Raw genomic sequence first — 21,222 nt, 5'->3', positions numbered from 1 at the left:
TATCTTAAGGAAAAAAAAAAAAAAAAAAAAAAAGGCAAGAAAACAATCAGACAAACTCAAACTGCAAGACATTCTACAAAATACCTGGCCAGTACTTTTTAAAAGTATCAAGGCCAAAGGGTGCCTGACTGCCCCAGTAGGTAGAGCATGCAACTCTTGATCTTGGGGTTATGAGTTCGAGCCCTATGTTGGGTTCAGAGTTTACTTAAAAAATAACTAAAACCTTTAAAAAATATAGATATATATATATATCAAGGCCATGAAAGGTGGAGACTGAAAAACCGTCACATAAGGAAGACATGACCACTAAATGCAATGTGGTATCCATAGACTGACTCCTGGAAGAAAAGACAACAGTGGAAAAACTGGTGAAACTGAAATAAAGACTATAGTTGTTAATAGTATCGTACCAATGTTGATTTCTTACTTTTGACAAACGTGCCAAGGTTATGAAGGATGTTAACATTATAGGAAGCTGGGTAATAGGAATGAAAATTTGTACTACCTCTGCAAGGCTTCTGTAGCAATGATTCTAATGTAAACTCAAGTTTGAGAACGACTGTGTCCTATATCTTTTTTTTTCTTTTTTTTAAAGTAATCTCGACACCCAATGTGGGCCTCAAACTCATGATCTCAAGATCAAAGAGTTGCATGCTCCACTGACTGGGCCAGCCTGGTGCCCCCATGCCCCACCTAGATCTTGATAAGGATGTGGGTTACACAAGTATATGCACTTGTCAAAACTCACTGTTCACGTTGAGATTTCTGTATTTCACCATATGTAATTTATACCTCAAAATTAGGTAACTGTAAAAATCCAATCACAAGTGTTTCCCTTCCCTGCCCCAACACACAATTTTGAGAACCAAACTGCTACATAATAATCAAAACAGGTAAAAGAATGCAAAACAGGCAAAGGAATGTACATAGACACTTAAATGAGTCAAGTATTTTACCAAGCAAAACATACTAATTCATGTAGGAGGCAGCTCTATATTAAGTATTTCATAATTAGGATAAGATTGACTATGAAAATTCTATTCATCCTCAAAAGTAAACCAATAATGAAAAGCTCAATGAAAAGTATTCAAAGCACAGTCTGGCACATAGTAGATATTACTTCGGCTCTTGGCTCTTCCTTAACTGTAAGATTGCATCTACTTCTCTAGTGTACATAACGCAAAGTACCAATGCCTGGCAATATCAGAGCAAAGTTATCAACAGACTTTCTGTGTCATCCTTACCAAACATTATGAAAAAAAGAGATGTCTTATCTGTCTGTTCTATACCCGGACTCTCACCCTACCCTCTCTATCATCTTAAAATGGAGACAACTGTTCTCTCATTTAGCAGGGCCTTAAGACTCAAAGTATGGCCCAGACCAGCAGAATAGGCATCTTCTAGAACACATTAGATGGCAGAATCCCAGGACCAATCCCAGGTATCTACTGCATCAAAATCTACATTTTAACAAGATCCTCAGGTGATTTACATGCACATTAAGCTTTAAGAAATATTGAAATAGGGCATAATTAATTTAGTATGATTTCACCCAAAATATTTTGCCTAAGTAACACCATTGTAAAATTTCAATATAGATTACAATAAATTATGATTTCTGAAAATCTGAATAGAATGAAATGAAAGTTGGCCACTGCCCATCCATAGTAGAAGGAACTACCAAATCTAATCACCACGTTATAGAACACTTTTGGATCAGCTAAACCTGGATTTGTTTTAGCATTTGGTTATTAGTTGCATGAACTTCAGACAAGTTTCTTCACCTCCCCTAGCCTCAGTTTACTTACTTATAAAAGGAAAATACCACTACCTGACTCATGAGACTGCTGTAAGAATACTAAGTGAAGTACTCAGCAGAAGGATACCCAATAAATCTTACTTCTTTCCTTCTTCCCCCCTTTCCCGTTTTTTTGAACAGAGTAAGATAGACTCAAAGACAAATGTTACCATCTATTCAACATCAAAATACAATGAATATAGCATATATGTTTTGATCCCAAATGCTTTTCTTATGTTGCTTTTTATTAATTCAAGTTCAAATATAAAAAATATATCAATGAAAGACAAAAATTCAAATATTCACGGGGACACATTATCAGACACTTTTTTTTTTTTAATTTTTTTCAACGTTTTTATTTATTATTTTTTGGGGGACAGAGAGAGACAGAGCATGAACGGGGGAGGGGCAGAGAGAGAGGGAGACACAGAATCAGAAACAGGCTCCAGGCTCTGAGCCATCAGCCCAGAGCCCGACGCGGGGCTCGAACTCACAGACCTCAAGATCGTGACCTGGCTGAAGTCGGACGCTTAACCGACTGCGCCACCCAGGCGCCCCTATCAGACACTTTTCAATGGGATTTGGAAATCATTTTCTTCTTTGAAATATTTAAGTGAATGTTTTAAATACGGTATATTATGTAAAATAATGCACTAAGAAGTAAATTACCTGACGTAAAATTAAATTTGGATTAGAATACGTAATGGTGCAGGGCGGCTCAGTAGGGCGGCTCAGTTGGTTAAGTGTCCAACTCCTGACTTCACCTCAAGTCATGATCTCACAGTTCACAAGATTGAGCCCTGCACTGGGCTCTGTGCTGACAGTACAGAGCCTGCGTGGGGATTCTCTCTCCCTCTTTCTCTGCCCCTCCAGCTTGTGCTCTCTTACTCTCCACCTCTCTCTCTCAAAATCAATAAACTTAAAAAAAAAGATGTAATGGTGCTTCAAAACTAAAATAAATAAATACACAACTATATACAAACTATACAAAATATACTGAGCTCAAAATCTAACTGTATTGGTCTCTCAATATGTATTTATTTATTTTTAAATGTTTATTTATTTCTGAGAGAGCAAGAGAGCATGCATACAAGCTGGGGAGGGGAGGAGAGAGAGAAGGAGACACAGTATCCGAAGCAGGCTCAAGGCTCTGAACTGTCAGCACAGATCCTGACACAGGGCTCAAACTCACAAACTGTGAGATCATGACCTGAGCCGAAATCAGATGCTTAACCGACTGAGCCACCCAGGCGCCCCTGTGCTCTTAATATTTATTTTTTATTGAATTATAATTGACATACAATATCGTATTAGTTTCAGGTGTGCAACACAATGATTTGATATCTTTATACATTATAAAATGATCTCCACAATAAGTCTAGTTACCATCTATCACCATACAAAGTTATTACAATAATATTGACTATGTGCTCTCCCTATTTAAATTGTCAACTGAGATATTTAAAAATCTAACAAAATGTTTAGACTTTTATGTACAAAACAAAGTATGTGCCTTGGAAAAAAAGCGTTAGTTCTTCTACTGTACTAGCTTCTCATATTTTTCTGTCCTATTTATAAACCACTGACCTCCAGAAAGTCATACTATCATGAAGCAAGTTTACTTCTAAATGACTTGCAGAGTATATAGTCTTTTAATACTGTACTTGATCTACACTAATAGCAAAAAAAGAGATAAACAGGATTAAAACTGACATGAAAGAATAAATGTACTGAGAGCCTGAACAAATAGACTATTTAGTCTGAAACTAAACAGAAGAGACATCTCAGGCTGAAAATTATATGGCTGTATCAAACTCTGGCTTGGACTGTTTTTTATCCCCACACTAATACTACAAACTATTTGGGAAAGAAAGATACCTGCATTTGAAGTAAGGGGAAGGTGTTAAAAAAAAAAGGCTTTTGCAATTAAGGGTAATTAATACTGCACATTCCTGATAGAAAGATAAAGAAATGTATACAAATAAATGTATAATTGAATATTAAGTCCAAAAAATAATTATTCACAGGAAGTAATTTATACTAAACAATTGCAATCACTGACTAGAACACAGAAAAAGGCATATTTCAACGTTTTGCTTAATATCTTAAGATTACTTAGTATGCAGAGAGACATTTACTATAAAACTAAAGAAGCTTAAGTTTCAGGGCCCTCATTTAAACTGATCCCTATCAAGACCAAGTGATACTACAAAGCCATAATATGAAAATCTCTAGAAGAATATAAACCCAGAAATGATAGGAAAAAATTTAATTTAAAATTTTTATGCTATTTTCTGAATTTCATGATGGTTGTGCTATTTTTCAGCTTTTAAAAATATGTTATTTGAGGCACCTGGGTGGCTCAGTCATTAAGCATCTGACTTTGGCTCAGGTCCTGATCTCACATTCATGAGTCCCACATCAGGTGAGCTCGAGCCCTGCTTTGGGCAAAACCAGGAGCCTGACTTCACATGAGCCCTGCTTCTCTCTCTGCCTCTCTCTTTCTGCCCCTTACAGGACACACACTCTCTCTCTCTCTGTCCCTCACTCACTTGCCTTGTGCCCTCTCTCTCTCTCAAAGAAAAAAAACAAACAAAAAAAAAAAAACGTAATTTGTTGGGGCACCTGGGTAGCTCAGTTGTTTGAGCAACCAACTCGATTTCAGCTCAGGTCATGATCCCAGGGTTGTGGAATCAAGCCCCCCATCCAGCTCTGCCTGAACATGGAACCTGCTTAAGATTCTCTCTCTCTCCCTCCCCTCCTCTGCCTCTCTCCCCTACTCTCTCTCTCTCTCTATAGAATAAAATTTTTAACAAACATAATTAGTGGATTTATTTTCTCATTCCAAATATTTTTCACCTCTAATTATGTACCCATAATCTTATATTCTTTTTCTTTATCTTTTTTTTTTTTTTTTTAAAGTAAGCCTGACTTAGTTCAACCTTGTGGAACTTTCTGTACTTCTATTTTTTTAATTTTTTTTTAATGTTTATTTATTTTTGAGACAGAGAGAGACAGAGCATGAACAGGGGAGGGTCAGAGAGAGGGAGACACAGAATCTGAAACAGGCTCCAGGCTCTGAGCTGTCAGCACAAAGCCTGACGCGGGGCTCAAACTCACGGACCGTGAGATCATGACCTGAGCCGAAGTCGGCCGCTTAACCGACTGAGCCACCCAGGCGCCCCTATATTCTTTTTCTTTAAAAAGCCGCTGTTGTTAAGCATCTCAAGTACTGATGGAATAATTTAGCCTGCCTCATACTTTTAGTATCACTATATTAAAGATCTATTTAAAGATCTCTCTTCTCAGGGCACCTGGGTGGCTCAGTCAGTTGAGGTTCCAACTCGATTTTGGCTCAGGTCATGATCTCACAGTTCGTGGGATGGAGCCCCATCTGACAGTGCAAAGCCTGCTTGGAATTCTCTCTCTCCCTCTCTTTCTGCCCCTCCTCCACTCATTCTCTCTAAATAAATCAGTAAACAAATAAATAAATAAATAACTCTCCTCTCATCACAGATTTTGAGTTTTCACCACCAGGTATACCATAACAAGGCATGGGTCAAATTTCAGTGGAATTTTACTTAGAACATTTATTTCTTAAAACCATTTTTACCCAGTGGGAAAAAAAAAAACTGTAAAAAAAACTGATGAAATGGAAAAGAACGTTGCATGGATAGGTGTTACATATATAGAAAAATAGAGATTCATTTGCAATGACATTATCTGTTTAAGCAAGATGGGGTACAGGTAAACAGTAAGAATGTAATAAAAAATAGTTCCCCAAGAACTACTGGTGAAGATGGTTGATAGAAAACAGGAGAACATGAAATCAAAGAGAAGAAAATAGGGCACCTAGGTGGCTCAGTCGATTAAGCATCTGACGCTTGATTTCGGCTCAGGTTATGAACTCACGTTTTATGAGTTCGAGCCCCGCGTCGGGCTCTGCACTGATAGTGTGGAGCCTGCTTGGGATTCTCTCTCTCCCTCCTCTCTGCCCCTCCACCACATACATGCTCTCTCACTCTCTCTCAAAAATAAATAAAACATTAAAAGAGAGAGAGAGAAATGGTTAAAAAACAGCCAAAAGCAATTCTTCAAAATGTTAACATAGAAATAAGTACCATATAACCAGCAATTTCACCCCTAGGTATATACCCAGGAAAAATGAAGACACATGTTCACACAGCATTATTCGTAATTGTCAAAAAATGAAAGCCACCCAAATGTCTATCAGTTGATGAATGGATAAATAAAAGGTGTGTGGGGGGGGGGGAGGTGCAACAGATAAAGATTAAGAGATATAAACTTTCAGTTATAAAATAGTCACGAAAAGTACAGTACAAGGAAGCAATAATACTGTAATAATGATGTATGATGACAAATGATGATTACACTCAACATCATGAACAATACTGTATAGAACTGTTGAATAAATACATTGCATTCCTGAAATTAATATAACATTATATGTTAATTATACTTAAACTGTTTTAAATTGGATAAATCAATAAAAATAAATAATAGAATGTGGTATATTCATATCCATACAATGGAATATTATTCAGCAATAAAGAGGAATGAGCTATTCATACACACTACCATGTGGATAAATCCTGAATATTCTAGGCTAAGTGAAAGAAGCCAGTCACAAAAGACCATATATTGTATGACTGTATTTATTTGAAATGTCCAGAATAAGTCAAACAATAGAAACATAAAGCAGTCAGTGGTTGCCTAGTACTGGAGTTGCAGAGTAGGGAATGGGAATTGACTGCTAATGGGTTTGGAGTTTCTTTATGGGCTGACAAAAGTGTTCTAAAATTAGATTGAGATGATGGCTTCAAAACCTTGTGAACATACTAGAAAACACTGAATTGTATAGTGTAAATGGGTAAATTGTATGGTATGTTCATTATATCTCAATAAAGCTGTCAAAAAAAAAAAAAAAAAGCCAAGGTCAGAACATATATAAGTCAAAGTACAAGCTAGATTTTAAGGGAATGTCACTTAAAATAATACTAATAATTAGTTTCTACTTGTTAAGTGTCCACTACGTGTGAGGCACTATGTTAAGCATATTACATTTTACCATTGACTCTTGAGCAACATGATTTTGAACTGCACAGATCCACTTATATGTGGATTTTTTTTGTATAAACACAGTACTATAAGTATTTTCCCTTCCTTATGATTTTCTTGGTAACATTTTCTTTTCTCTAGCTTACTTTATTATAAGAATTCATCTGTAATATATATGCCATACAAAATATATGTTAATCGACTATTTATCAGTAAGGCTTTTTTGGTCAATAGTAGGCTAGTAGCAGTTAAGTTTGGGGGAGTCAAAAGTTACATATGGATTTTTTACTGCGCAGGGGTCAGTGTCCCTAACCCCGAAGTTTGCTTAAGAGTCAATTATTTCTAATCTTTTCAGTAGTTCTAAAAGGTAACTTATAATGTTAAATGTTGTATAAATTAAACAGACGAAGGAACTGAGAAACAGGAAGGATAACGTGCCCAATTACACATAGCTAATCAGTACCAGAGCCAGGATACCAAACCAGACCTGTGACTCCAAAGGTCTTTGACCCTAATACTCTTTGGCTATCTTAGAAATAAGCCCATGAACCTTGTATCAATAACCTAGTTCCATATCCTCTTGCACAATTAATAGTCTGTGATACAAAGGACACCTCCTTTAACATTTAAACTCAAGCCTGCTCAGGGCACCAGGTGTTCCATTCTGATCGCACCAGCTATGTTCATCACCACTGTTCTCAGCCAAACTTTGGACCTAATTAAGTACTAGAATCTCCTCAACCAAAACTCTGAGATCAAAATTACAATAAACTAAAGGGTAGCTCCTCAGGTATCACATGGTATTAAGAATCAAAGAATGGGAAGGGAATATTTATTCAGAGCTATTTTGTGCCAAATTACTAAACTATGATCAGAGATACTACGATCTGGGATAAATGGTTAAAATGAAACTCCCCTCCCACCTCTACCCCAAATCCCCTCTACTGTTTGTGTTTCTCTTCAGTGAATAGTAATTTGATATTCTACGAGTAACCGTGGTCTCCCCTAAGAGTTGTAGAGACCTGGTATTGATCACCAGCAAGGAATGGGTCTTCTCTCATATATAACCATATGCTGGCAAGATAAAGAATCCCTATGTCCTCTGAGCCTCCTCCCATGGGTTGAGAGCAATCTGGATATGCTGCTGGAGGCACTCCAGGTAGAAGAGTTAGAGACGGCTTCTGCCACTGAAAGGCAGGTATGTGTGTTAGGGTCAAGAAGGGAGGTATTCCGATAGAAGAGCACAAATTGAAAAGGAGTTTTATCTTGTGAACCAGATTATATCAAAGTGTACCTCTGTGTTTATTTCCTTTTGGTATCTCCTTGCCTCTAGTAAAGTACTAAATGTTCCAGCCTGGTCTCAGCTGTGTACTACAGGAGTATTAAGAGAAGACTTCACCTTTGGGACAGAAAATTAAAGAGAAAGGAACAGTCCCTGGGGTCAGCAAGGCATTTCTCAAGAGAAATCTTGAATCTTTGGGAACAAAAGTCCCTACTGTGAGCTCCAATTATTCCACCACATGTTCAGAATGTCCTTCTAAAGCCAACTCTGGAGGTTCTGGGCTTTTATTTATTATAAAAGAAAGGTTTTTTCCTATCAGAAACAATCTTACTGTAAACCCAGGTCTATCTGATTCCAAAACCCCTCTCTTTATTGACTGCTACATCACACTGCCTCTGAAACGCTATTAATAGAAAACTGTTCAGCAAGAGTATGAGAGAGAATCATTTAAGAAAGGAAGAGGAAGGAAGAAAGGGAGGGTATAAGAAGGAAGAAGAAAACGGGAAAGAGGAAGGGATTTCACCAAAGCAATAAAAACTCATTATGAATTGAATGTCAAAGATGGATTTATAATTAATATATGCACCGAGTTAGCATATATGGAGAGTATTACCTGATATATAGCTAGCGTTTGATATGTGTTAATTCCCTTCCTTAGGAACAAAGACAAGAGCCAACTAGAAAAGTACTGTCCTAAGTTTTGACTTTTGAATAAGTTCAAGTATAATGATATTAGGACAGATATCAATAACAATAACAATAACAAAGAAGTCTGTACTTTCTCACTGAAAAATTATTCCAGGTAAAAAGAACCCAGAATTGAATTGGAGTGACTATAAAGTTATACATCAGTTTGCTGTTCAAACGAAAAGAGGAACACACTCTCTCACTTCTCCAATATGTTTAAATGCAAAAATATATGCAAATTCATGAGTTGGTTAAACTTCACAATCATTTGCTTTTTTATTTACTTTAACCCATTAATGTATACCTTATTGTATCTGCTAAAAGTCGCAAAGATTCAAGGCAGTTCAGATTTCAGGTGGCTTGTGTGCAAGCTCCCCTGCAAAAATACCCTCTCAACGAAAATCAGCCAAACCCCTTCCTGTTTTTCAACCTCGTATGTTTACTTTCACATCTGCTGCAAAAGATAAAAGCAACAATGGGGACATCAACCACATGATCACTTCCTACCAACCCGGAAATGAAGCTATGAAGCCAGAGTTGCTGTGAAATGGGTCTTTAGAAAACTCACACTTAGGCTTAAAAATTTTATAGAAGTCTGAATCAAATGCAAAGATCACCACTAGACACATAAAATCCTGTAGAGCTAAATTACATTTATTTTTATATAATAATCATAGATACATGTAGATACCCAATTTAAGTAGAAAAAAGATATGGATCAAGAAGCAAAAATTATTCTCCTTAACTATAGATTATTTCCCATCTCTATGAGGCCATATTTTATCGAGGGGAAAAGGAACTAACACTGAGTATCTGTAGGCACACAATAATGTTTGTTTTTCTTTGTTATTACTATGTAATGTGGGTATCATCCTCACTTTACAGAAGAGGAATCTAAGGCATGGAAAAGTACTTTCACAAGAGCATAATCATCAAATCATTACCTTTGACAGAAGGCCTGTATCCAGATCTCTTTCCCTGCTTGCTCATGCATATACTGAGTAAGCAAAGGTGCAGCAGTAAAGAATGTGGCTTTGAAGACCATTTTCACTTGCTAATCGTCTAACTTTGTACAAGCTACTTAACTTTTTAACCTGCTCCTTGAAATGTAAAATGGGATTATAATCATACCTGCTGCATACGGAATGTGGTGAGGTTTAAATGAAAAAATAATGGCTAGCATTTATCTGGTGCCAATGTTCTAACTACATATACTAACTCATTTAATCATAATAATCTGTAAAATGTACAGATATTTTTATCATCCCCATGTTATATAATGAGTATTGAGGTGGGGCGCCTGGGTGGCTCAGTCGGTTGAGTGTCCGACTTCACTCAGGTCATGATCTCATGGCTCATGAGTTCAAGCCCTGTGTCGGGCTCTGTGCTGATAGCTCAGAGCCTGGAGCCTGCTTCCAATTCTGTCTCCCTCTCTGCCCCTAACCCACTGGCATTCTGTCTGGGTCTCTCTCAAAAATAAATAAACATTAAAAAAAAATTTAATGAGTATTGAGGTACCAAAATTAAGTAACTTGCCCACGGTCACCAAGCAAAGAGTGACACAACTAGAATTTAAAACCAGGCATCCAAGTGCTGGAGCTCACTCTTCAACAACACCTATCTCATATCTATAAAGCACACAACACAGAGCTCACTCAGTTCATATAGGTCATCAACAAACACTAGCATTATTTTATCTCACATATAATACCACTTAGTAAATAGTTGCTTGAAATGTATGAAATCGAGTAGAAGAGCGAGAATTTTAATCCAGGTTTTACTGTGCTTTTCCCATAACTACATGTCTTTCCATGACACAGTGCCTCTATTCTTGAGTTTTTTGTACATGTCCAGTCATTTCTACTAACACTAGATCATTAAACTTCCTTAAGACAAGAGTCACGTCTTCTACATTTTTGTGATTATATTACACCCACAGGGTCCTGCTCATTGTGCATAATCAATTAATATGCATTAAATGATCATGCCATTTCTCTGCTCAAAATCCTCCCGCGAATTCCCATCTCAGAAAAAAACGCAAAGCCTATAGCATAGCCAACAAGGTACTACATGCACATCCCTTCTCCTACCTACAAGCTTTCTGAACTAAATTCCTACTTTTTTCTCCTAGATCATTTTGATCCTGCCCCACTGGCTTACTTAACATTTCTCAAACACACCAAACATGCTTAACCTTTGTACCTATTGTTCTTCTGCCTGGAATGTTCTTCTCTAGATATCATTCTACTGCTCAAAAGTCACCTTACCAGACAGGTCACCTCTGACCACTCTCTCTGCTATCTAAAATAGCCACCCCAGGGATGCCTAGGTGGCTCGGTCAGTTAAGCATCTGACTCTTGATCTCAGGGTCGTGAGTTCAAACCCCACGTTGAACTTGTGACCCCACACCCAGCATGGAGCCTACTTAAAAATATAAAATAAAATAAAATATCCACCCCATCTCCCTCACTCTTTATCCCCTTATCCTGCTTTCCCTGATCCGCACGAAAATCTTATACTTTACCCCTGATTTGTATACTTATTATTTGTTCTCTCCCACTAAAAGGTAAGCTCCAAAAGAAAAGACATTTCTACTTTATTCACTGCATGTCCCAATGCAATTAGGACAGTGCCTGGTAAATAGCAGATGACCAATAAAAATGTATTAAATTAATAAATGGTAGATGTATTAGTATCTATTGTACAACAAATTACCCCCAAAACCGGGCACCTGGCAGGCTCCATCAGTGGAACATGTGGCTCTTGATCTTGGGATTATGAGTTCAAGCTCCACATTGGTTGTAAAGATTACTTAAAAATAAAATCTTAAAAAAAAATTACCCCCAAAACTTGGTGGCTTAAAACAACAAACTTTTGTTTGTTTATTTTTAAATGTGTATTTTTAAGAAAGCGTGAGCACACACACAAAAGTGGGGGAGGGGCAGAGAGAGAGGGGAACAGAGGATCTGAAGGGTGCTCTGTGCGGACAGCAGAAGAAACTGACTCAGGGCTCGAACTCATGAACCATGAGATCATGGCCTGAGCTGAAGTTGGACACTTAACAGAGAGAGAGAGAGAGCCATCCAGGTGCCCCAAAACAACAAACATTTATTATTTTAGTTTATATGGATCAAGAATCCAAGCACGGCTTAGCTAGGTGCCTTTGGCTCAGGGTCTCTCACGACACTGCAGTCAAGTGTCAACCATGTTTGCATTCCTCTCAAGGCTCAACTCCCGCCTGAAGAATCTGCTTCCAAGCTCACTCACATGGCTGTTATCAGGCCTCAGAAGATCTGCCTCCAGGGGCGCCTGGGTGGCTCAATCAGTTAACCATCCTGTTAAGCATCCGACTCTTGATTTCAGCTCAGGAGCCTGCTTGGATTCTCTCTCCTTTTTTCTGCCCCTCCCTGGCTCTCTCACTCTCAGTCTCTCAAAATAAATAAATAAACATTTTTTTAAAAGTTACCTTTAAAAAAAAAAAAGGAAGATCTGCTTCCAAGCTCACTTACATTGTTGCTGACAGACTTGGTTTCTCACCATGTGGGCTTCTCTACAGGCTGCCTGTACATCTTAGGATATGGCAGCTGGTGGTGATCCAAATGACAGGAAGAGAGCCAGAAAGTGCCCAAGATGAGAGGTCCCAAGACAAAAGCCAAAGCCTTTCTCAACCTAATTTTGGAGGTGACATCCCACCACGTGTGCTATATTCTATTCATTAGAAGTTAAGTCACCAGGTCCAGGCCACATTCAAGAGGAAGAGATTACACAAGGGCATGAATACCAGGAGGCAGAAATCACTGGACGCCATCTTAGAGCCTGCGTGCCACCGTAGGCATAAGAAAAGTCTAAAAACCAAACAAAACAGAAACACCTTGCCCTTTGGCCACCTGATATATTCTATAGTATATTTATTTATAGATGATGTTATGATTATTGCAATCATTCACCCCAATGCTAGTCTTTTCAATTACATAAAACATCAAAGGGAGTACTTAATTATTGAATATTTCTTGTTAAGCAGTGTTCATTATGGTCATATTAGAGACAATACAACTAGCAAGAATAAGTCAACAAAAATAGCATCTGGAAAAAAGGAATCATTGGATGAATCTTGCTAAGAAGATGATATTGGATTTGATATTGGTTGATATTATAGAAAGATTGTTAATTTTCTTAGGTATAATAATAGCATTATAATTATGTAGGATAATATCTTTATTCCTAGGCTATGCATACCAAAGTGTTTAGGAGTAAAGGGTCATGATATCTGTAACTTACTTTCCAAGAAAATATGACACACACACACAGAAAGGCAATCAGAAGCAGTCAGAATTACAACCCAAGTCTTAAATCTTAATTACCCTGGGAATTCACATTCTCACTACACCTCTATACGTCTAGTGTGTCCCCTATGTTATGTCTCTAGCTACTGTACTATGCAATATCTGTGTTTGAGGTGATGAGGATGAAATGACAGGATACTGACACTCTGTCCCTCAGAAGCTGGCAATCTCATTGGGGAATAGCAGTTTTATATACAATATAAAACAAAACACAACAAATCTGATACATAACAAATAAACGCTGCACAAGTTTAGAAAAGGATACCAATAAGCCTTCAGAGAAGAAAATGTCTTTGAAACCTCTTTCTTCTAACAGGTTTCTTATTCTTGGCATCCCTTCCGTTAAGTACTTCTCCTTTATTTTATCTACTTGGCAACAACCAACTGATTATTTCCTACATTTTAACAAAATTATCTGGAGACCATCTAAAAATAAAATACATGTTTGCTTGTTTAGAACACAGGATATGATTTTTAAAATAAAATGCTATTTACATTTTCACTGGAAAAAAACACTAACTACACTATGTGGATTTTCTTGCCTTCAAAAGCAACTATGTTATTTCAAGAGTTGAGGATGCCAGAAAGCTTGAAGATTTAAAAATAACCTCACAAAGAGCTCATTTCCAACAGCAGATGGAAAGAAATTACTCTAAAGACACACATGTGGGAGGGCATATATACAACATCATATGACACCATGCAAAAGGTTTATATAATTACATAATACCATCAAGATTATCAGGACTCACAGGTAGTAAGTCAGCAACACTGTCAATTCTCTGAATCATTAAAAAAATTGATAAAAGGGCAAGAAATGGCAAGTTGGGGGGGGGGGGGGGGGAAGTGCCTTCACTTTTAAGATCCCTTCCATGAGTCCCTATTGCATACTGAAATAGTTAGCAGGTAAAATTTGAGGGCTTAAATTGTTGGAGCTCTTGACAGTTCTGCCTGTGTCTATATGGTCAAAATTAGAGGGAACCATGAAATTCAACAACCTGTGCCAAGTGTATTATTAAAGTAAAAAACTTCTCACTTGAATATACATAGAAGTTCAAATTGGTAAATTAAAATACTTGATAAGGGCACCTGGGTGGCTCAGCCAGCTAGGCATCCAACTCTTGATATTGGCTCAGGTCAGGATCTCTCAGTCGTCAGATCAAGTCCAGCCCCTGTCAAGTTCTAACGCTGAGTTTGGAGCCTGCTTAGGATTCTCTCTCTCTCAAAATAAATAAACAAACATTAAAAAAAATACTTGACATACAAATTAAAATGGCAATTCTTGGGGCACCTGGGTAGCTCAGATGGTTAAGTGTCCCACTTTGGCTCAGGTCATGATCTGGCCATCGGAATTCGAGCTCCATGTGGGGCTCTACGCTGACAGCTCAGAGCCTGGAGCCTGCTTCAGATTTTGCGCCTCCCTCTCTCTCTGCCCCTCCGCTACTCACACTCTGTCTCTCTCTCTCCCTCAAAAGTAAATCAACATTAAAAAAAAAATTTAATGGCAATTCTTTATAAGATAATATACTCAAAGATTACTGTTAAGCTCTCATTGCGTTAAAATGATTCTAATAGGGGCGCCTGGGTGGCTCAGTCAGTTAAGCGTCCGGCTTCGTCTCAGGTCATGATCTCGCGGTTGGTGAGTTCAAGCCCCGCATCTGGCTCTGTGCTGACAGCTCAGAGCCTGGAGCTTGCTTCAGATTCTGTGTCTCCTCCTCTCTCTGCCCCTCTCCTGCTCATGCTCTGTCTCTATCTCTCAAGAATAATAAATAAACTTTAAATTTTTTAGAAAAATAAAAAATAAAAAAATAAAATGATTCTAATAGTTATTTAATTTATATCAGCATTAAGCAATAGCTGAATAGCAATCACAACTCAACCTTGACATAGTACTATATATATTCATAAATTACCCAAAGTATGCATTTCTATTTCACTTGTGGGTCACAGGCTTAAATTTAACCAATTCAAAATAACCCTATGCTTTCTTTTTTTTTGTTTATTTATTTATTTTAAGAGAGATGGAGAGAGCACTAGCGGGAGAGGGGCACAGAGAAAGAGAATCCCAAGCAGACTCTGCACCAGCAGCCCAGAGTCTGACGTGGGGCTCGAACCCACAAAACTGTGAGATCACGACCCTAGCAGAAACCAAGAGTCCAACATTCAACCAAATGAGCCACCCAGGCACCCCAAAATAACTCTATGCTTTAATGCTGTTAAATCACTGAGAATTATTCAAAACTTTTATAATTTTTTATGACAATGCAGATATTATCAAAATAGAATATAAAAGTTTTCTGTATGAATATTAATGTAGAAAGTATCTCAACCTCTATGTTGTATCCAGTCCACAATTCAGACGTATAGAGAGCCTACCAAAAGTCGGTTTAGATAAGGACACTTTTTAATTTTTTTTAATGTGTATTTATTTTTTAGAGATAGACAGATTGTGAGCAGGAGAGGGGCAGAGAGGGAGACACAGAATCCGAAGCAGGCTCCAGTGTCTGAGCTGTCAGCACAGAGCCCGACACGGGGCTCAAACTCACCAACTATGAGATCATGACCTGAGCCGAAGTTGGACGCCCAACTGACTGAGCCACCCAGGCACCCCTGGATAAGGACACTTTTTATAGACGATGGAAGGTGCAAGAAACAGGCAGTCTGCATTTATAAATCAAAATTAACTTCAACTTCAAGAGTATACATTATAAGCTATTTTATCTTAGTATTTCCAACTGCTTCCAAAAAGAAACAGGTGTTCCTGTCCCTACTAATAGATAGTATTATTAGTTAATAGAATTTTACAGAAACATTGAATATAGAATAGAATTAGATAATATTAATAGAGCTGCTGCTTCTACTGCTTCTTCCAATCTTATTTACCAACATAAATAGTCATTGTTCCTATCTATTCCATCAGATAATCTTGCCTTTTCCTACCCACTCTGCCAAGATTACTTTAACCCTACCCAAGGCTCCACTCCACATAGCTCAGAAACAATTTTAATTTCTACAGAGATTTCCCCGAGAGTTGAGAATGATAGAAGAGGGCCTAGATTAATTTGGTGGCAGTGACCCAAAGAACCCTCAGCCATGAAAGGGAGAGAGTCATAAACAATCACAGTTTAATCCATATGGATTTATTCTGGAGATAATTAAGAGATAACTGCAATATGAGAACTGGTCTTAATAAGTGCAATAACAAAATAATAAATAATAAAATAAACATGATGTCAGAATGGCTCTGGAATTTTCAAATATAGGGGGCTTTTAGGGATAGCATATTTACTTAGGGCAACTTTGAAGGATGCTGATAAAGATTAGGGGGTAGGGTATATTAAAGTGTCTCCAAGTCATTCATTGAATTGTACTGGCCACACACTATATTGGGATTTTGCTTTTCTTTAAAGTCCAAAGAGCTACCCAGTTTATTTTCAAATACTTCAAGGTGAATACAATCCCATTTAACAAAAATAATTAACAAAAATAAGTACAAACAGACTTTCATCATAGTCAGATTCTCTCATTTAACTTTCCTAAAACCAACATGTGAAGTAGCATCAGTGAGGCAGCTAATTCTAAATAAGATCAGCACTCAAAATAAAATATCAAAGTTCTCCTTTCTAACGCCTCCAGTTTCTAAATACTGTTCATTGCTATAGCTTCTTTAATCTTTCTCACTGTGTATTCATTTTTTGGCCGCAGAGTAAATCAAAATACTAATTTAACCCAGTGTGTACAACACATTACTTGTTATACTGCATTTCACTGAACATACCATAAATCCACTCATAAAAAGGACATAATGACATACTTTCAACAAACTTAAATAAAAAGCAAAAATTAACAAATATATTTGGAATCTGGCTTTTCGCCAACTAAATGCTATTTTAAATATTATGAATCAATTACCTTCTAATAATTCTAGATTCTCTACATAAATAAGACCCAAACCTGATAAATTCAGAGGCCTCTTTTAAATGTTTTTAAGTTTCATCATTGGGAGTATTTGAGAAAAAAGCAAAGATGTCATTAGAAAAAAGCTCTTAAAATTATTGCTTAGCTCACAAAATAAGGTGATTCCATTCTCAAGCAATAGAGGAAAAAATAAGTTCTTTAGAAGCAGAGATGAATCTGAATCTGAATTTGCCATGTGACCAATCACAAATTTGATAAGGCTCTTGGAAAAATACACTGGCAGCACTTGGGCTGGACAGCTTCTTAGATAACAGGGAAACAGATTGTGGCCTAACTGTATGCTCCTCTTGATTTCAGAACAAAATTCGGCGGCCATGGCCACTGATACACCAAAGTTATAAAATCAGATCACCAATATTAAATTGGATTTGGACATTCAGAAAACAATATATGCAAGCCCTATCACTCACATCACAAATTATAGACCTATGTCTTATTTAGATACATTTTTTAATGTTTATTCATTTATTTTTGAGCAGAGAGACAAAGTACGTGCACCAGCAGGGGAGGGCCAGAGAGAGAGAGGGAGACACAGAATCTGAAGCAGGCTCCAGGCTCTGAGCTGTCAACACAGAGCCCGACGCGGGGCTCAAACCCATGAACCATGAGATCGTGACCTGAGCCTAACCAACTGAGCCACCCAGGTGCCCCTAGACCATATATTTTAAATTACAATCTATGGGTACACATATCAAAGTACCTGCAGAGAATTCAAGAATCCTGTGACTTTTAGGCAACACTTCTGACGGACTTAACTGTGAAGCTTTCTTAGCAAAAGTAGGCAGTAAACACTATAAGCACACCATGTCCCATATTATTATGAATTTGTTTAAAATTAAGACCATAAAAACTGAAGAATGGGATAGAAGGCTAGCTCTGTAATTTCCAAAAATGTTAAACTCAAGCTGCACAAGAGAAAACATCACACTGGTGAACTTTAAGTGTAGGGCACAAACCCGACAAAAGAGAATAACAGGAAAAAATATATAGGTCATACCTCAACAAATACCACAACCATTTTTTTCAGAGGAGACAGGAATCATTTAAAATCATTTGTTAATTTAGATATTAGCTTAGAAGTGTTTCATAAGGAAAAAAAGGGATAAGATGAAAGCACTTTTAAATATGCAAAGAGGAAAATTTGTGTATTATTTTGCTAACGTATAAATTGTTATATTATGTTATTTCATATTTTATTTTGAGGACAAGCCTACTTTAAAAAATAGGTTTGTTCAACATATCTTCTACTTGAACACCACAATTATGATTTAAGTGCTTAACAAACATTAAGGAAATGCTGACCCTTAGACCACCAAGAAAGAGAAGAGAGAGATGCATAAAGCAAGCAGAGACCTACCTAAAAGATGGGTCTATTAGCTTAGATTAGCTTAGTCTATTTATAGTAGCTTAGTCTATTTGCTGACAGCCAGAATTTCCAAGCATTAAACTTAAACTTACCAACTGGCAGAGTTCTTAGCTCTGAGTAGAATGGAAGCCTAAGTAGTTTTCCCAATCCATCATCGGCCATCATCTATTTACTAGTAAGGGCTGCACATATCAATGGGACACTTAGGACCTAAATCCTTTTAACAAACACCAGTTAAAGAAAACTCCATCAAGTTCCTTCCATATATGGAACTCTTCCCCCATACTTCAAATTACTAAGATATGGAGCATTTTTAAGGTAAAAGACTTTGAAAACAGTCAGGAAGAATATATATGACAAGCATAGATGGAACCGCACGGCCAAAGGGAAAGCACGAGTTATTACTGAACAGTTCTTCTTGGTTGAAAAATACAAGTAATAAGGAGAATAAAGGTGCAAAGGTAGATTGGGGACTTATCTATGAGATATTTGGTATAAAACACTGGTATAAATGTTGGGAGAATTTTGGCAAGGCCTAAAAATTAAAAACATTATTTCTAAGCCTGAATTCAATTATAGAAGGGAAGAAAGTGTAGAAGAGAGAGAAATCAGAAGGTTAGCACGCTGAGCTTGGGTCTGTCGGTGAGTTCACTTTTAACAGTGGCAAAGATATACCCTACTTTGGCTTCCCCAGAGATATGAATAACTCCTGTTCTTTACTTTAATTATAACTTTCTTGTAGAAAGCACTCTGAATTTGTACCTTGATGCCAAGCAATCTGATGTTCAGTTGTATCCACTTTTTTATCTGTCATTTATTGAGTGCTGACTGCCAGCACCGCTATGTACTCTACGTGGATTATAACACCCCAAGAAACTATTTTACAAAGCCAAAAATTGTACAGCTGGCAAAGAACTTACGATGTTTCCAATTTACAGAAAAGGGAAATGAAGAGTACATCAAGTTTCCATGAAAAGTAAGGGGGACTATAATAATCTGCTTGATTAAAAGCATAAGCAAACTAAATTTTTTGCCAGGATTGAGAATACAGAAAACAGTAGTAACAGCATATATAGTATATCCTCAAGAGGAGCATAAATCTCTCTATAATAAAATCCAAGACACAAGACATAACCATTTTTTGCAATTTTCCCTAAAAACAGCAAGAACAAAATAGCAGCTGTGAAATCACCCAGACTACTAAAAAAAGGCTCAGCATCTCTTAAAACACACACAGACACGCACATACACACACACACACACACACAAACCCCTATCTCCTAATCAGCAGTACATGCCAAAAACGACAAGTCCCCACAGACTAGACATTTCTGGTAGGGCACAGTTAGGGGAACAACAGGATGACAGTGGCTATCATGTGGCCAGAAACGAATCCGTCAGCAATTTGCTGCACGTGAGATCACTTTCTCTCCAGAGAACGCCGGTTCCTGGGGACGAGGAATCCGGTCGGGCAGGCCCCCCACCCGGAACAATCGCCGGGTGGTGCAGCTCGGAGGGCGAGCCTACATCCAGCCTCCCCACAGGTAGAAGCAGCCCAGCAAGCAGGAGGAAATATTTCCAAGTCGACAGATGCAGGAACTGAAAAAGGAGGTCACGATGCTGAGAGAATAGATTTAACCCTTTGGTTCCCTGGGAACCGCGAAGACTACGGGGAGCGAGCGCGGCAGAGCCCCCCGGGGTCGGGGGATTCTTTGAACGAGGCGGGTGTCTCCGGCGGGAAGGTCTCCCAGTCCTCGCAGGGCTCCCTCCAGCCCTCAGATCGTACCAGACTTCTCCAGACAGCCCAGCCACCCCGTCACGAAGAAACTGCTCTGCGGCTGCACCCAACACCTTCACCACCCGGAACCCGCAATCCTCCTCCATTTGGTTTCCTTCCAAGGCTCCTGCCCGCGGACAGTGATTGGCAGACCTCGTCAAAAACGGACCCCAAGCCCAACTTTGCAACGCTCCCTCCACGCAGCCCCCGCCTCCTTCTCCTCAGGCCGGCCGCGTCTGGGCTCCAGCCCCTCAGCCCCTGGCGCGCGGAGGCCCCGGAGCCCGCGCCCCCGGCCCGGGGCCTGCGGGGGGCTGCAGACAAAGAGGCTGCGGCGCCGCCGCGGCCGCCCGGACCGTCCCCTCGGGGACGGTTCCGCGCCCCCCAACCCCGCTCTCGCGCCGCCGCCGCCTCGCCTCACCGGTGGCCCGGGGGCCCGGGCTCCCGAGCCCGCCGCTGCAGCCGCCCGACGAACAATAGCAGGAGAAGGCGCCGGCGCCGAGACTCGGGCCCTCTGCGGCTCGCGGGCCCGCCGGCTGCTGGCGGACTGACTGACTGACTAACCCACCGGCGGAGGGAGGGAGCGAGCGAGCGAGTGAACGAGCAGGCGGCCCCGGCGCGCGCCCTCCCGCCTTCCCTCCGTGAGGCGAGGCCGCCCGGCCCGCAGCCAGCCAGCCCGCGCGCGCCCCTCCCCCTCCGTTCGCCACAACATTGTAGTAAATTTCTATTGGTCGGCAACTGAGGGAGGGAGGGGGCCGGGCCCGCGGCCCGCCAGCCCATTGGCTGAGGCCAAGTTCTTGGCTCCTCTAGTTTCCCCCCTCCTCAAGGCCGGTAAGGGCAGGGGAGGGGAAGAAAAAGAGGGGGGAAAAGGCAAGGAGCTGGCCGCGTGTGCGCAAGCGCAAATCGAACTCGCTC

General features: G+C 39.2%; 1 protein-coding gene across 37 annotated transcripts in view; it reads right to left on the bottom strand.

Moving 5' to 3' along the window:
* The window catches only part of EPB41 (erythrocyte membrane protein band 4.1), a 201,998-nt gene that overhangs the window by 161,079 nt on the left and 19,697 nt on the right, over positions 1 to 21,222 (bottom strand). For 5 of the 37 annotated variants that reach the window (XM_045476352.1, XM_045476356.1, XM_045476355.1 and 2 more), the window contains exon 1: positions 20,729 to 20,943. The exons of 16 other annotated variants lie outside the window; for them this stretch is intronic. The gene's annotated coding sequence lies outside the window, so the exon portion shown is untranslated. Of the gene's footprint in view, positions 1 to 20,728; positions 21,001 to 21,222 lie in introns of those variants that run through there. 16 more of the 37 variants (XM_045476368.1, XM_045476358.1, XM_045476369.1 and 13 more) reach the window with 9 other exon arrangements.

This window comes from Leopardus geoffroyi, chromosome C1 (assembly GCF_018350155.1).
Source record: "Leopardus geoffroyi isolate Oge1 chromosome C1, O.geoffroyi_Oge1_pat1.0, whole genome shotgun sequence".
NCBI lineage: Eukaryota > Metazoa > Chordata > Mammalia > Carnivora > Felidae > Leopardus > Leopardus geoffroyi.
Note: the sequence above shows the minus strand (reverse complement) of the source record. Positions and strands in the feature narration are given on the sequence as shown.